Source organism: Dreissena polymorpha, chromosome 2 (assembly GCF_020536995.1).
Source record: "Dreissena polymorpha isolate Duluth1 chromosome 2, UMN_Dpol_1.0, whole genome shotgun sequence".
NCBI lineage: Eukaryota > Metazoa > Mollusca > Bivalvia > Myida > Dreissenidae > Dreissena > Dreissena polymorpha.
The window spans coordinates 153,764,513-153,780,582 of NC_068356.1; the positions used below are offsets into that span (position 1 = coordinate 153,764,513).

Below are 16,070 nucleotides of genomic sequence, written 5' to 3' on the forward strand. Positions count from 1 at the left end.
AAATGTGTATCCACGTATTTCATAAAGTGTATGTATTTAGCTAACGCGTGTCACACTGTTGTATTCTCGCATATTTGTCGTGACTGCAAACAAAAATAGAACGCTCGTCTGGCAATGCAAAGCCATTATTGTTGTTTTGTATAGTAAACGGACATTAAGAACATACTTATATATATTCTCAGTAAACGTATGGTGAGCAAATTTGTGTCTTGCAAAATACATTCGGAACATTCGGAGTAGTATATCTTATATGATATCGCCAACGATGCGTTGTTTCTTCGTGTTTCAGTCCCGCTTGTGTTACTATTTCGTGTCACCTTCATACGTAACAAACTGTTATGGGTAATGGGGACCTGCAATCTGCTACCATTTATATGCCGAATAAGCATACCTATAACTAACTTATTTTGCCCTGTTAATCAGTACTCAATGTCAATACAAAACGCGCAAAAGGCGTAAGTTTTAAAATGCATGGTACATACCAGGACTGCCTAGACGTTGTGTAAAATGTAACCCCCGAGGTGTAGGTGATACGTACATGTTACATAGAGATCTGATATTATTCAGATCGGAGATACTCACATTAAGAGGACAGGTCGATAGTTTCTGATATCGGACTTACATTGACGAGTAAAATATAACACCACTGCGTTTCTCAGTGAATGTTAATTATCCCCAGTAATTGTTAAGAGCTTACAAGTGTGCACCAAAATAACTCACTAATACAATATAAATTAAAAGCATCACATCAAAAGCTACAACAGATTATTTGTATGAGTATTAAATTCAATTTTGCTTGCTTGAAAAGAAGACATATGTAACTCTATTATAAAATTGTCTTTAAAATAACGGTGATTAAAAAATGCCCGGTATATTCAGATTATTCATTGTATTTAAAACTCCTGATTCCTGCTTATCATTGTTAACATCATATAAGGAATAGTTCAAGTACCAGGACATAATTGTATGCATTGTTGAATTGAAAGCGGACAAAATAGTTTTATGTTAATACAATGACTAATTGTTGGGATGGCATCTTCTGTCATACACGGAGCGCGTGAATGTGTTAACATTTACGTCCTGTCAGATGGAAACTTTCGTAAAGTCGCAGAGTAATTGAAAGATTAAAATACATATTGTCACACATTGGCAATTGGTATTCTTAATTCTTTATCGTATTATCTCAAATAAGACAATAACGGTATATGCATATAAAATCACTTTCGTTGGCACAACATACGTGTATTTGGGACAGACATTTTTTAATTTATAAACGACACGACTATTTAACATGATGCAGTGCAAAACATAGACAAACTATACCTGCTAATGAGGTAAAACCTTAACACTTAGGAAGTAATGCTCCAACATGTACCCATGACGGACGGGCATACGATGCGATTTCTATATGCATCCTATTAAATTAATGAATTAACACTATGTGCCAGAAATATACCCGAACGTGTGTAGACTCGGCGCAAAGAGTCTTGCGTCTTCCTGAATGGACAGTGCTATAGCTCACTGGGTGAAAAACGCGATCCAAGATGATTTGGTGAATCGGAACCAACCATCATAGAAAGACACGTCACGGTCCACTGCTGCATTGGGCGCTCTTTTAAATCCGCGTTACAAGAATTATGGGTTCTTCTCGTCTTAACAACGGAAGATCAAACAGGATATGTGGGATCGGCCATGGACTACTTGCCACTGAAGTGTACAGCAGAAAACGGTGGCGACTTTGAAACGTCGGAAGTTGGACTTCCTGGGCTTCAGCTCGCCAGAGAGTACATTGGTGGACGAGCTACAGTATTATATAAACAAGAAGTTGGTGCATGACATTTATCCTCTGCAGTGGTGGCGGAAGTATGAGTCACGGTTCCCGAATGTTGCAGTGATAGCCCGACGATTACCCGTTCGGGGCCCGCGACTTCAGTGCCATCCGAAAACGTGTTCGGTTCTATCGGCTTACTGCTAAAAGATAAGAAAAAGACTCCCTAGTGGAATTGGGGATGCTATCGTATTCCTCAACAAAAATCGTGCAAACTCTATTGACGTTGACGCGTTAAATAATGTTATGATTTGTAGTGAGTTGTATTCATTGTTGAAGAGACGAAATGAATTTAAATGAATGTGTATGTAAATATCTTTTACAGCATTCAACGTGTGTGTGCGTGTGTATGCGCGTGTGTGTGTGTGTGTGTGTGTGTGTGTGTGTGTGTGTGTGTGTGTGTGTGTGTGTGTGTGTGTGTGTGTGTGTGTGCGTGCGTGCGTGCGTGCGTGCGTGCGTGCGTGCGTGCGTGCGTGCGTGCATGCGTGCGTGCGTGCGTGTGCTTGCGTGTGCTTGTGTGTGTGTGTGTGCGTGCGTGCGTGCGTGCGTGCTTGCGTGCGTGCGTGCGTGCGTGTGTGTGTGTGTGTATTCTACATGTACATAATACTTAATTGATTGCTTGTGTAATAGTTTATATATGCATTTTGTCTGAATGTTGTATCGGTATGTTGTTGCTACGTTTTCTTCGTGTAAATAAAAAACAAAATGTGTACTGAGGTTATTGTTTGTATTTATTTTAAAAGTACAAAGGATAAATACAATTAATATATTTTCAAAAATCTATTTAAGTTTTCACATCACATCGTCGTAGTTCTAGAGTCCGTACAAAAAATGCAAAAACAAAAGAACACATAATATCTAAGGGAAATAATCTAAATTTTACTAATATAAATCCAACTTACGGTATTTTATTTATCGGCATTATGTCAAACATGTTATAAACGAACGGGCGTAAGTTCGGACATTTTAATCTAAGGCTTAAAATCAAAAATTCGAATAATGACAAACGAATATTCGAATATCATTTTAAGCATTTGTTCCCAACCCTAAAAAAAGGCAAAATAATCCTTTTTTTTTAATTTTTTTTGCTGTAGGTCATCCCCTTAAAACAATCCTTGTACAATTAAGTTGGTTCTTATAACGTAAACTACACTTTTCTGAGTCACTGCTTCCGAAACAATGTATATTGACTGAACCGGTTCACTACAACTATTACGCATTTGTTTAGAAATTATCTAGTCATGTTACTGGTATGCATATTAAAGATAGAATTTAATGTTAAATAGTTGACATAGTAAGTTTCTGCTACAGTCTTTGTACCGTAGACAAGAATTTATGAATTTACATATTAAGTCGTGTTAAAGGCTTTGGGACAAACATTGAATCCTGCTAATTATTTTAAGAGCCCTTATCATCTTCATTATTTTCTATATGTATTATATAATAAACTGCTCTATCTGCAGCTGTCGCAGATGCATTCTTCATAGAGGAATATCTTTGAAAGTATCAAGTGCGCACATGTAAGATACAATCTGTAAAGCAAGGCCAATATTAAAAGAACACGCTACCAGAAACGCTCTGTATAGTGTATTGTCAGAAATATTTATTAATACCGTCTTGCGTGTGTATATCACAAACCATGTCGGCATGTGGCAGACACGTGAAGCATACAACAAAGATATATAATCTTAACATAAACTAGACAGCACGAAATGAATATGCCTTTTCATTGTATCGATCAAGAATTAAAAAACAAAACAACATGTTTTCGCATAATTCATAATAACAACACACACAACATGTCTCTGAAACTGCAACTTATCTCTGACCAAGCATGGCTGGCAATACGATGCTTAACGTAACCAATTGTACATTGACCCACATAGCAAATCACAAATGTTAAAAAAATATTTTCAATTACCAAATACCAATAAACGATCTGCAAAACCCCACACAGCAATTAAAAAAATACAAAGCTGCGTTCACTATGACCTTTTATGAGTTTGCAACAACTTTTGAAGATATCCGAGAGTGTCTTTTCAAATCTTTGTTGAATGTTTAATAACTCCTTGAAAATTCTCAATATCCTCGTTCTTCGTCGACTTATATCCAAGTTTTTCATTCGATTTGAATGTTCAGTAGTATTATTGTATTGTTCGTTTTCTTTCAGTATACAAAAATGAATGCACGTGAAACTTGCAATAGCAGGAGATCATTATTTGAATCACAACAAGCATCTGTATTCAAGACAAGTGACAAATTGCCACAAACATTGACACAGTACAAAAACACATGGCATACGCACATACAGATGAATTAATCTGATTTAACCATATTAAATTGATCAATGCAAAGTATATTATATGGGGTTTAAACCGGTTATGATGCGCCACTAAATATATCTGGCAGGTGTAAATAACAAGAGCACCGCATAACGGGTACCACGCTCGGCTGCGAAAGCTTGTCAGAATTTTTTTTCTAGAGGTCAAAGAGACCTTTACCTTTGAACTAGTGACCCAAAATGGGTGTGGCATGTAGAACTCATCAAGGTGCATATACATATGAAGTTTCAAAGTTGTAGGTGGAAGCACTTTGATTTTAGATGCAGTATTAAGGTTTCAGCACGACGGCGGACGGCGGACGACGAGCTGGCTATGACACTAGCTCGGGTTATCTCCGAAAACAGCCTCGCTAAAAATTAACCTCGTATCATCAAACTAAAACCGTGTGTGTAGTAGAGACCGTCTAATCCGTTCGTATGCGAAAACAATAATTTATCCCATAATCAGACATGCATTGTCAAAATAAACCACTGTGAAATATATTTTCCTTTATTTCGGCAATATCAGTTATGTGTGGAGGATGGTCACATTACTCGGAATCAACTATAAGTAATCGTTTTTAGTAAAATCGAATTAGATTTAACAAAACAATTTTATACCACGATGTTCTATATTTTAAACACAAAATGCACCACAAACGACAAAAACATGTTCACAAATATTAAGTGCGCGTGCTCATTACGTCATTATTTTATGCTGCAGTTTTTAGTATGTTTTCATTATTTCTTTAAAATCAGGGACATAGAGGTATGATAAACAGAAACAATGGTTAGTGCTTGATCTTTTTGTAATATTTCAGACACGGCACGATTAAAATAATAAAACTATGTTTGCTTAAAATAACTTTGGGATTTTCCGTGTAGTTCTATTTACCTATTATATTTTGTTAGAAATAAGTGACGACTAAGAAAATTGATGGGATAAATCGAATACACGGTCGGTGCCGAATAAAGCAAAGTTTATTTTGCTCAGCCCGGAAATATGAACTACTCACTATGGCTCGTAGTTCAGATTTTCTAAGCCTCGCAAAATAAACTTCGCTGTATTCAGCACCGATCTAGTATTCTCTTTATGTGACCTATCCTGAGTTTTTATGTAAAATGGGATACATGGAGGAAATTTATTTATTCACATTTTCGGAAGCCTCCATGTTTGTTAAAAACTGAACAATTTTCATGTTTGAAATAATTCTCAAGTGTATGTGAAACCGGCTGATCTAGAAATGCCTATTAAAACACAAAGTGACATTTCTGTGTTTATGTGTGCGTACATTCATCAAGTTAATACAATTTTAATAAATCTTCAAGTGCAATAATAAATCAATAATATATTATGGTTTCTAATAGTGGTTAAGTTAATTATACTTTAGTATTAGAAACAATATCAACATTAAACAATTTATTTATGAGTTCGATGGCAAAAAAAACGCATGCATGATTCAAATTATTGAAATTAAGTGTATAATAATAACAATACAATATTATTTATTTTTTTCTAAAAGAAGACAAAAAAAGTAAATTACGTCCATAATTAACAAAGATACAAATTATAAGTGTGTACTTAATAAATATGAACCTGCTTGTTAATTTGCGTTAACTTACTTTAGAGTACATAAACTAAGGAAATATTGTTTGTTTTAAAACGTCTATGGTTATGAAACTTATTGAAACAAAGCGCTGAAGGCACTGTAGTTATTTGCTGTTGTATAAGTTTAGACGCAACTCATATTTACAAGTTATGTTATAGCTTTTTATATTGCAAGTTTAAATTAACACAACCCATTAAAATAAATAAAAAGTGTTCCTTAAAGCACAAGTTCTGATGTGTGTGTTTTTTTTTCAAAATATTAATAAATAATATAATTTAAGCTTCATTTTGGGAAAACAGGGCTTATTGCATATGCATTATTTGTCATCCCAGTACCAGAGACTGTCTTTAAACGAAAAACACCATAAAATCAGAAATTTCGTCCTTGATTAGCTTGTGCGCATTGCAGTGTGTGCCCAGGCTAATCTTATTTGACGTGCATTAAGCCCCGTTTTCTCTGAAAGCAGCAAATATGTACAGATTTCAATGATAAACACTAGACAGGCCAATGTCGTCTTACAAGCTGTTAAACACTATAAGTCATATACACACACTGCAGTGTACCAGTGGTGAACTTAGCAGGCAGATGCGGTGGTTATCGTTCCTATCAGACGCTCATAGCATCTATGTCGTCTGAATAAGTTTACTGCAGGTAGTGCAACAGGCAGTGGTTATGGTTCCTAGCGTAGTTTAGCGCATACTGATTTGGAAAACTTGTTCTTTAACTCGCTCACAATGAAAATGATCCTGCCCATAAATCAGCGTGCAGCGCTTAGTAAATCCCGGTGTGGTGTACCACCACTAAGGATCGAAACCGGGCGTTATGAATATTTTGATGTCAATGATCGCAAATGTTCATTCTGTGACTCGATTGAGGATGAGTGTCATGTTCTGTTTTAGTGTTCTGTGTACAGCCATATTACACATATTCTTATCCAGAAAACCTGTATAGTTAATCCAAACTTTGAAAATATGTCATTGTTAGAGAAGTCTATCATGTTGTTCTCCGACCCACTTTTGATGAGAATAACCACCAAATCCTGTTCTGAAATTTTAAAATAATGCTCATTTTATCTCTGTAAATAACTAGATAGAGGATTTTCAACAACCTGGTCAACTGGTATTTTATTCATTTTATTGTATTGGTTTGACTGTACAGATTATATGTTGATATGTATGCTTATTATATACAAGGTATCAATTTTATGAATTCTAAATGACATTTTTACATTGCAATTAATATGCTGGTACTATCATAATGCACTAAACTTGCTTCTTGGCGCATTTAAATGTTAATGAAGGAGAGGTGACTCTCCAGGGCTTAAAAAGTAGATAGTTTAACGATAGGGTTTGAAGAGTTACTCTCCTTCAATCTGACATTGTCTTTATTCTGATAAATGTTTGAAAGTTTATAATAGGTTATAAGTATATATTATCACCACTAATCATCTTATCATGGTATGTCATGATGGCTGAATGTTCTTCCTAGTTGGTAAATTGTTTGTGCTATAATGTCGCAATTCACAATGTTAGATAATATACGGCAACACCTTTTTATGACAATTGGTATGATTGGTGGTGGCAATGTAGCTTTTAACATGTATATTGATTATCATGTAAAGTACATTAATAATAAGTCTCATATAATTCATTTTATGAATGGCCAATGTTTTATCTTAATGTTGTATATAACTATATATGCAAAATTGTGAAAATTGTAAATATTGGATGAGACTATAATAAAATTAATATATTGGGGCTAGAAAAGATAACTTACAATTAACATTTGTTATCAAATGACGTTGCAAATATGTGTTAAAAACACTACCAATATATATATATATATAAGTTTTCATCCCTGTTTATCCAAATATAATCAGTTCAATAGATGTATAAAATTGACTAGATTCGTCCAATATTAAAAGTCGGCTGCGCCAGCACGCGACCGAGGCCTTCTTCATTTCCAGACAACAAACTAATCAATATTGCCATGACGCATCGTCGTCACGATTTCTTGCGAAAAGTGTTGTCATCAATAGGATTATACTTATGTGTGTTGTTGTTGTTGTTGTTTGTTTGTTAACATGGTTTTGAATATGGAATACTAAAGTATTTTATTTACCCAATTGGAAATAGTGCGTAATTATTAATGTTGTACAGAAACACGAGATTCGGTATAAGATGGGTTTTCTTCAAAAAAAATTGAGCCACAAACTTATTGTTTACTTATTATTTACCAAGAATACTCGTACAACAAGCATGGTGGCATAAGCAGGATCGAAAAAGTTGCCATTGTGTATTTTAATTTAATTAAAAAATAGCGGTCAGATAAACATCCGACAAGCATACCCGAGGTGACTGACTTTGTATGTATGGTGTTGTTTTTTTTATTGGGCTTTGCTCTAAGATATTATACCAACCTCACGGTGTCGAATTTTTATGTAACCATTTCGGTCAACCTTTCTTGTTCGTAAATATACAACACGCAATGAAAATAAATATGTTTTGGTTTTAAGGACTATTATCCTGTGCCTTTACGGCTGCAATTTAAAATAGAGAGACATTTCATTTTCTCGTTCTGCTGTATTCGTTTATAGTCCGAACACACTTATGCATATGCATAAGTGTTTTTGTTTGATAAAATTAATTTGACGGCGTGTATTTAAACTGAATGATTTATGAGCGAAACATTTGTTGCGTATGTTTACTACTCACAATGTTGAAGCGAACTAGGTCACCTTTAAAATTTGATCAAGGTAAACTGCACGTTGAAACACCTTGCCTTAAAGCCTGCATCAAAGGAAAACTATGTGCACGCTTTTATCCATTAATAAAGAACGTTCAAACACTATGATTTGAAGTTGCATATTAGGATAGGATCAAGATACGCGTTTTCATGGTATTTTCAATTAAAGCACGCGTATTGTAATTCAAGTCATGATACAATCTTTGTGTAGATATTTAACTAGTTTTAAACCAAAAGATTTCATGCAATAGTTACACCGTAATTTTTGATTGCGTATAAATGGTGTGTTCATTTGGTCTTGGTTTTGTTTCGTTATCATGAAATAAGGCATTTTAATCTTTCAGTAGAAACTGCAAAAAAAAGTACATTTAAATACATCTCATGCACCCAGTTTACAAAAATATAAATATATTACAAGTTATGATCTAATCAACCCACCAATACAGTTGATGAACTAATAGCGAAATACAACTGACGACATAAGGGAATTCACTTCTTTTACTTGTGCGCACCTTCATGTTAACCACGCACTCGTTGAACCAATAACATTCAATTAACAATCACATCACGCGACAGTGATGCCTATGTTTTCAGATCATGCGTGTTTGGACAGAGATAAACATCTTATTTTTTGTTTTGACGTGTACAGGATGTTAATGCTTAAATTGTTTAATTCCTGTATAAATTACCCATCCGACATATCATGTTATTTTAACAGACTTGTTAATAGATTTACAAACAGACAATAGTCCCACTGTTTGTAAAGCAAATAAAAAATTCATGCTGATGAGCAAAATAGCACTAAGGAATTAGACATATTCTAAAAACGTAGTATCACTTATGTGTAGCAATCATTTACAATTGTTAATATACAGAAGGCTTAACGAAAGAAAAGAGAATTTGTAAAAAAATAACATTTTTCTTACATCAGGTAAATTACAAATCGTGAACGATTCCCGTTACAATAGTCGAGTGAGTACTTATGACTCGGTAACGAATCTTTCTAAAGACCGTTCAAGGTATCCTAAAGCATATACAAATATCATCATTTAAGTCTTTTTCACCACGCGTATCAATTGTTTGATTGTAAAATAGAAAAGAATATAAACGCTGTGTCCTTTAAACATCAATGTCACTTTACATTTCCGCCAATTAATTACGACTATAAGTAATAATTAATGTTATCGTACATTGCTTGTTGCGTTGCTTTTCTTCTTATTAGTATTCTTTTATTTTATGAGGCAATGTAAGCATAAACATGCTATTTCCACATGTAATACTAATTACATCATTTTTATTTATAAATGATAGTAATAGCACTAGTAAAAGCATTACTAGTGAAAGTATTAGTAGCATTGGTGATTACTTGAACAGCTCATCGACAAAATATTTCCTGCGACCACAAACAATGCTTAAGCTGGGTTCCCACTGCCGATCAGATCAACTCGGTCAAACCCGACCAAGCGGTCGGGTACTGGTCTGGTTCGGTCGGCAGGAGTGGCGGGGGCGGTCGGGTAGGTCGGCATTGGTCGGGCTTCCTACCCGATATTTTTTGACATGTCAAAAAATATCGAGTAGCGATCGTGTAGGAAATTGATCGAGAAAAGATCGAGTTGATCGTGTAGCAATCGTGTGGCGATCGGATTGACATCTTTTACACGATATGTACTCGATCCCCTCGACCTCTACCCGAGTTATTTTAGATTGCAACACGATCCACTCGACATCTTTTCGATTTCATGTACAGATTTACTAGACTGCTTCCCGACGGCTACTCGACCGTACACGATCACTTCCCGATTGCAATTCGACCATACACGAGTACTGTACCCGATCCGCTCGACCTCTACCCGAGTTATTTTAGATCGCTTTGTACGACTGTAGTACGACAATCACGATATGGTCGTGTGAAGATCTGGTGGCGATCGAGCTGAGGTCCACTTGGTCGAGCTGAGATCGTATAGGGCTCGCGTATAGGTCGAGATGATCGAGCGGCAATCAGATAGATGGTTGAGTAGACGTCGTCAATGAGTCGTGTGGGGTCGTGTGTTATCCGCAAGAGGTCGAGAAGAAGTCGTGCATACCCTTTTTAGTCGAGCTGTGTCGAGTTCGGTCGGGAAAATTCGGTGATCGGGATGATCGAGTTGATCGGATCGGCAGTGGGAACCCACCTTTAACCATGTTAATCATTCATGAGTGCTAGATATGCCAACGTGGAAAGCCGAGTAAGTTTATCTATTTTTAGAACCTGTCAATGCACACATATACCAATGTACGATATACGCATACAGCAATATATAAGGTGTGTTTTTTTGTGAATCATCGGCGTACACATTTCAGAGAAGTATTTATTTTATGTTTGTTTCCGGTAATATTTGTATCCAATTATATAACACTTCTTTAACGTGTGTGGTTTATATGGCAGTTAACGACTTATTGATTGATCTTAGTACGTATTATTTGAACAAATAATTAAGATTACAGTTTGAAATAATTCTTTTAAAGAGAAACAAGGGGATTATGTTTAAAAAATATGCTTCTCAAACATCAGTATATCTGCAGTATTTACACAACTATTATATATTTACACAATTATTGTTGATTTTATATAATATTACGTTTGTTATTTCAGTTCTTCTCATTACTATTTCAATTGAATTATTGATTTTTGGCAAATTGCCATAATGTTTTTCAAATCGTTGACTGTAATAGGATATGTTTTTATATTCTGACAATGGTAGAAGGCATATTCAACGATAGATGGCGTTCTCAATATATCCCCAATATGTACTGACTTCCATATTCCTGTCAACATGTTAACATGTAAAAGTATAGAGAGCATTGGAAGCGTGACCTCACTTTAATGCATTGCATTTCAACCCGCGAGGTATCAGGGTCAGTTCGCGGCCAGTGTGTGTGAATGTCAGAGTTTATATCGCTGCGTCTTCACGACTACCTTATGTGCTGACCTGAGTTCGCGCCCAGTAAAATAAACGTTATATAATATAGACGCTATCGTGTGAACTAGGTGAACTGGAATTTTCTTTAGGCCAGAAATATGTTAAATGCAGATATTCAGCGATATAATTATGGTTTGTCAATAATACATTCTTAATGTGTTATAAACAATACCATGATAAATAATACTTTCAATTATTCAACAATAATTATTCCACCATATTGACTAATGTATTAAGCATGAGCGCGATGATTCTCGATACTGTTAATAATCGAATCAAATAGCAATGCCCGACAAACCACTAAAACAGGTTTGTTCGAAGAACGCGCTTATAAATATTTAAAATATGTACGGATACTTCGCGTGTGGCCGGTTGACTCATATGTTTTAATTCCACTTCCATTCTTCTTTTGGTTTTCTGTTTTGTATCTATAGGTTTATGACCAGCAATATGTAATAATGTAAAATAAGCCGCGAAAACTCCGCGTAACATCCCGTACTGCGTGCGATGCAGCTAAGAACTGCACAGAAAAAGACATTCGCGATCCTTGATCTCATTCATTGAACTCTTTACCTTTCACAAACTCCAACCACAATCAACGCCGTATATCTTTTTTTAAAGATATTTCTTGTTTCACAATTGGTCGATGCACTGGCAACCATCTTCAGAATTGTGGTTGCCTTGCTAAAGAATAACAAGCCTATAATCATGTACATGTTGTAATATGTGTATCTAATACTTTTTTAAAAACAATTTAGCCCACATGGCAGACTTTTAATGCAGCATTAAGCCCCGTTTTCCCTGAAAGCAGCCAATATGTACATGTAGCGTAATTACGTATCGTTCGTGGAGAACACACAGTAACAAACAAAGTTCATTTCTGTTTTCATCGCGATTTATTTCTGTTGAATATTCTCTAATACAACGCTTGCTAATGTTCGTGAAATACAATCTAACAGCGCGGCGGCCAACATGGCCGCCCTGTCAAGAAAACGTGACAACTCTCACCGCAGACTTTCAAATCTAACCGCAGAATCATTCTTACAACAACCTCACAGCATTTTATCCTTGGGTACATAAACATAAAATTTGGATATTTCCTATCCGATTCTTGATTGGTTGACTGTACTTTTCCCTTGATTTACTAAACCCACCCCTTCGAATAACCCTTGTTGATTGGAAGGATCGCTCATGCATCTACCATATGTCACAGTTTGTGATGACCATGTGCAGATAATTTCATTAAGCATACTCGATCATATAACCAGATGTTCTCTATGGACAAACCACATTGGTAATATGAAACCTAACACCTCTATAATCAATTATGTAAACCCCGATACACATTCAATCCGAACTTGTATCTGTTATGTACCTTCGGAAATTGGAATTACACTTTTATAGTCAATTATTTAAATTTCATTATATACCATATCTGAATTTGGACTTGTTATGTCAAAACTAAGACAAATCAACAGATGTTCCCGATAATTGAACTACATTGAAGAAATGAAACCATACTTCCATAATCAATTTTTCAAACTTCATTACATACCCCATCCGAAGACATCTGTTATGTTAATTCCTAAATACCCGCAACATACAGCTACTTTACAAGATGAACTCTCAAATAGTTTGATCACTTTAAACTTTTAACTTCTGTTTACGTATAAGATAGTAATATTGATGTAAATAACCGTTCAACATTTTCTTACATATCAGTAATTATAACAGTTACTAATTAATTACTCAAACATATTATTAACATATTTCCCTATTATTAAATCTATCTGTACTTAAATTTCTATCATCAGAATAAACAATATGAATATACCGTTATGTCACATACAGATTTCAATGATAAACTTACCAATATCATCGCACAAGTTGTTATAAGCACTAGACTGGTCAATATGTCCCACAAGCTCCTATTGTTTACATATTTACAGACTGCAGTGTACCAGTAAAGTATAAACAGAAACGCATTTGTCGTCTGCTAAATTTGACTGGAGTTATCCACACAGACAAGCATAGTTACGGGCCCTTTCGTAGCTAAGACATACTGATTTGCAAAATTGCGTCTGCAAAAAGCAGTAATAACAAGTAGTTCTCTTTGATTACTTCAGCTTATTTACTAAACACTTCCTGCTATCATACACCACGTTAACCATGGTATTAGTTATTGCGCAATTCGTTCGCAATGCACACTTTTGATAGCGAAGGTGTATAGTGCGCCTTTAAGCTACCACATAGTAATCTATCTGGTTTACCTATCTTTACCTATCTCTAGAACTATGACGCATACAACATTAAAGTAAGTCGCATTTTGTGAGATCGTAGGTGTGGATCAATCAGAGATGTACACATTTTATGTTTGTTTTAAGATAAGACTTTGTACTCTAAATATAACTCTTCTTTAATTGTTCTGATTACAATGGCAATAAACTACGATTAAGAAACACACATTGACATTAACACTTATGATAAGGCCACATTATTTTATATAATAATTTATGTTTCAGAAGCGAAAGTTGGGGGTTTTGTTAAAAGGATATGATTGCGAAAAATCGCTTAGCTGTAGAATTTAAATAACAATTATTTATTCTGCGTATGATTGTTGGTTTTATATAAAAATATGTTTTATATTAACGGTGTAAATATTTGAACGGCATAATTGGTTTTGGTATTTTGCCATAATTCGTTCATATCGAATCACAGAGAATCAGTGAGATAGGATATGCACTGATGCGCATGGGTAGAAGACAAAGGGACCGAGGTAAAGTCCAGTGATTATCAGATCATAGTGGATTGTTGAAGGCAATCATATAATAATTAAACGACAACCGTTATCCAAACAAATCTTGCTCGACCGTTAATATTAACATTTTTCATGACTTGAAAAACTGGTACAAATATTCGCTAGTTTTAGCTCAGTAGAAAAACCTTAAAGACGATTGAATGTGATATATACATGTACCTGCTTTTGTAACCAAACATCTTGCCGACCAAGCGGCCATATTATTTTATATATTATTTATATATTATTATATATATTAAAAAAGACATGTAATGAAAACAATTTTTAACTAAACATAAGTAGACATACACTTGCAGTTTACATGATCCTTTTATATCAGCTGTTTGTACATTCACTTCATTTTGGAAAACAGCCTCTATCCAAAACTGTTGATAAGCTATATTAAGAGAGTTTGGGCTTTTTCTTTGACTTTTTTATAGCAGTAACGGCGGGGGGGGGGGAATATTATCTTTCTTACACATTTCCTTATTTATTGTTTTACTTAGAGATCTTTGCAATTATACATTTTAAGCGTATAAATAATGGGTTTTGAAGATGTAATGTTGCGTTCCGTGGTACTAAAAATTCACAACGCAATTCCGATACGAAATGTTCAACGGGTTTATTCACAATAAACGGTTATAACTGTGTACTGATATACAAAAATGCTAACTTCCGATACATTCAATAAAACTTGTTATTCATCGGACTTAACAGTCTTGACAAAGTAGCGTAGTCAAATAATAGAAAGTAATGGATGTCAAAAATTCAATGACGCTCCTCTAAACATAATACGGTAGTTAAAGTTAGATTTAATAGTTCAATTACTCAATATTTAAAAGAACTTAGTATGAGCTATAACTTATGTCTCAAAATTCAATGGTTCAATACCAAAGTTACTATTGTTATTGTTAAGCTTACTTTTTTTAGAGAAAAATTTGATAGATGTTACTCCTTTAAAGATTATGACTAGAATGAACCCTGTGACCAAAATTTGGTCACTTTGTATAGCCGCGGCGTTCCACTTGTGACCAGAAATTGGTCACTGTGACCAGAAATTGGTCACTGTGACCAAATATTGGTCACTGTGTGACCAAAAACGGGTCACAATAACTGCCGTGACCAATTATGGAACGCTCACACGCTTAACACTTATAAATAATAAAATAGACTGTAAATGACAAAACAATTTAAAACAGACTATATGAACTAAATAATGACCCTAGAGCAAGTAAAGCTTCCGTTTACACAGCAGTGTGTTGCTATTTAATAATTTACCACAAGTCAACATTCCAAAATGGCGGACAGTGGAGAAATGACATGACAATTTCTAGTGAAAAATGTGAATAACAATCAGACTAACGAAGATAATTGTGCAATACCTATGGATTTATAAAATATATGTGTTCATTAACCCAATACAGTGCTTTTAGTTATGAACAATTCGCTAACAATATAATTTACTCGAGTAAAAGTGCGTCTCGGAACAGACACTCTCCAAGTCAACCTAAATACAAAAGAAAAATGTCCACATTCCTGGTTAAAATGGCAAGTAGCAAACATGTTTTGATTAATATGTTATGGGATCTGTTAATAGTCAGATTCATATACATATTCTGCTTATTATGTTTGTTAAAACGCACTGACTATTGGAGTGAATGAATCCAGAACAAGTATTTACAGGAAAGGTAAAACATTAGATTAAAACCCCAGTTCATATCAGTAAGATCTATTTTAATTGCATGTTCGGTTTGATATAAGTTTTATCAATACTTATTCAAAAATAATAAATCAAACAATAATGAATTGA

General features: G+C 34.7%; 1 long non-coding RNA gene across 1 annotated transcript; it reads right to left on the reverse strand.

Moving 5' to 3' along the window:
* Positions 1 to 1,157: 1,157 nt before the first annotated feature.
* On the reverse strand, positions 1,158 to 13,421 carry LOC127869519 (uncharacterized). Its single transcript, XR_008044653.1, has 2 exons — positions 13,334 to 13,421; positions 1,158 to 1,971 (listed from the first exon to the last, which is right to left on the reverse strand). It is a non-coding gene; the product is annotated as an uncharacterized LOC127869519 (long non-coding RNA).
* Between the last annotated feature and the right edge of the window lie 2,649 nt (positions 13,422 to 16,070).